The sequence below is a fragment of the Schistocerca serialis genome, unplaced genomic scaffold (genome assembly GCF_023864345.2).
Source record: "Schistocerca serialis cubense isolate TAMUIC-IGC-003099 unplaced genomic scaffold, iqSchSeri2.2 HiC_scaffold_1202, whole genome shotgun sequence".
Classification (NCBI taxonomy): Eukaryota; Metazoa; Arthropoda; class Insecta; order Orthoptera; family Acrididae; genus Schistocerca; species Schistocerca serialis.
Window position 1 is genome coordinate 62501 of NW_026047406.1, and position 2500 is coordinate 65000.

Consider the following 2500-nt stretch of genomic DNA (forward strand, 5'->3'; position numbering starts at 1 on the left):
GGTAGGCGCAGAACCTACCATCGACAGTTGATAAGGCAGACATTTGAAAGATGCGTCGCCGGTACGAGGACCGTGCGATCAGCCCAAAGTTATTCAGAGTCACCAAGGCAAACGGACCGGACGAGCCGACCGATTGGTTTTGATCTAATAAAAGCGTCCCTTCCATCTCTGGTCGGGACTCTGTTTGCATGTATTAGCTCTAGAATTACCACAGTTATCCAAGTAACGTGGGTACGATCTAAGGAACCATAACTGATTTAATGAGCCATTCGCGGTTTCACCTTAATGCGGCTTGTACTGAGACATGCATGGCTTAATCTTTGAGACAAGCATATGACTACTGGCAGGATCAACCAGGGAGCTGCGTCAACTAGAGCTGAGCAGCCGGCCGCCCGGGAGTGTGTCCCGGGGGCCCGCGCGAACACGCAAGCGTCCGCTCAATTATTCTGCAAACAGGAGGAGGCTGAGCTCCCCTGCACCATACACCTCGAAACCCTCTCAGGTCCCGGCGGCGCGCAGCGCCGTCCTAAGTACTTGGTCGGGTTCGAGAGAGGCGCAATCGCCCGGGGTTTGGCGAGTAGACGCTTTAGGTGCGACCACCCGTGCTCCCAACTGAGCTTGCCGCTGCCGACAGAGGCCCGGGAGCGTGCTGTCGTGGCATTGCCGGCGGGAGACAACACGCGCCACCTACGGTGACCGGCAGCTCCAACGCCAGCGCCACAGAAGGACAAAAGCCCCACTTGGGTGCCGAAGCGAACTCTCCCAGCACAGCGCACGCGCCAACACGTCCGCACAGCTGCGATACAAACCACCTGCGAGAACCGCAGAGGCGACCGAGCAGCAGACGGCGTCGCGGCGCCGAGCGCCGGGCGGCGGCGCATCCTCAGCGCACACAGTCCTCAATCGGACCAGCACACTGCAGATGTCCACCGCGCTTCGCACCGGGCCCGCGAGGACCTACTTTGGCCGCACGGCGCCGCGTGCAGGGTGCGCCGGCGCGCAGCTGCGCCGCCTGCCGCCTCCGTCGGCCGGCGCGCCTGCCACTGGCCGCCCCCACCAGCCGGCTGTAGCGCGTGCGCCCACGCACCGCGCGGCCAGCACGCCGGGAGGCCCCCCCTCACCGGCCGGGGACGGTCCCACCCAGCCACCGCCGCGTATCGCTTCACACCCAGATGCCATTCACGTTCGTGGGCATGGTGGGTATCGCTGGAACAACCGGTTGGTAGCTCAACCGATCGTCGCCATCACTGATTCACCTCTAGCGAGAACAACCGCACCACAACGGTTTACCAGTTGTTCATTTGCGTAACGTCACCAGCAAACGTAGGCGTCCATCGCCATTTGCAAATTCAACGATTGTTGCATGCCTGTGTCAGGTGTCACGACACACTATGTCTGCCCACATACACGCAACAACATGTGCACGCTTCGCGAACACGTGGAAGGTGGCCCCCGTACGTATGCGATGTCCATTGCGCGAACGACTGTCAACCGGCCTCTGTCGCATGTCGCAGATGTGGAACGCAGTGCACCATGCTATCACGGTGTGTGAGAAGAGACGACTACGTCTGACAACACGCGCCACTACATCAACAGACGGCTCATGCTGATCGCCATCCAGGGCATACCACACTGCAATCCAGCTCTTATAGGGAGACGACACGTAGCTGAGTGCACAACATTTGGACCGCATGGTTCGCCGTTGTTGGCGCAGTCGTTGTACGGTCACATGTACCACGATGTATCATTCAGTACATGAGGACCAATGTGCAGTACAGTGTGTGATTTGGACGTACAACATCAGCGGACAGTTGACACAGGCCGTACCACAGCGTAGGCTAAGTGCTTCGCCATGCGAATGCCAATGAACAACTGCAAATGCCAATGAACAACTGCAAAGGGCATTGAGCATGTACGTCCTGCTGCCATCCACATTACAGTGTATAGCTGCAAGGTGTTTAACATGAAGCGATACACTGGGGACCGGGCAGTGCGAGTAGCAAACTATATTGCGGGGGTTGCAGTTAGGCAACACTACAGTAATTTAACGCGTCGTATGACAATTACAGAGCAGGTTAAGGCCCAACGTGTGTTGGGTTAAGGCCCAACGTGTGTTGGGTTAAGGCCCAACGTGTGTTGGGTTAAGGCCCAACGTGTGTTGGGTTAAGGCCCAACGTGTGTTGGGTTAAGGCCCAACGTGTGTTGGGTTAAGGCCCAACGTGTGTTGGGTTAAGGCCCAACGTGTGTTGGGTTAAGGCCCAACGTGTGTTGGGTTAAGGCCCAACGTGTGTTGGGTTAAGGCCCAACGTGTGTTGGGTTAAGGCCCAACGTGTGTTGGGTTAAGGCCCAACGTGTGTTGGGTTAAGGCCCAACGTGTGTTGGGTTAAGGCCCAACGTGTGTTGGGTTAAGGCCCAACGTGTGTTGGGTTAAGGCCCAACGTGTGTTGGGTTAAGGCCCAACATAGGTTGGGTTAAGGCCCAACATAGGTTGGGTTAAGGC

The 2500-nt window shown here is 57.7% G+C and overlaps 1 non-coding gene across 1 annotated transcript in view; it reads right to left on the minus strand.

Moving 5' to 3' along the window:
- The window catches only part of LOC126435297 (small subunit ribosomal RNA), a 1910-nt gene extending 1550 nt beyond the window's left edge, over positions 1–360 (minus strand). Inside the window, exon 1 of the ribosomal RNA XR_007579830.1 lies at positions 1–360. This exon is cut by the window's left edge and continues 1550 nt beyond it. This is a non-coding gene — a ribosomal RNA (small subunit ribosomal RNA).
- Positions 361–2500: the final 2140 nt, after the last annotated feature.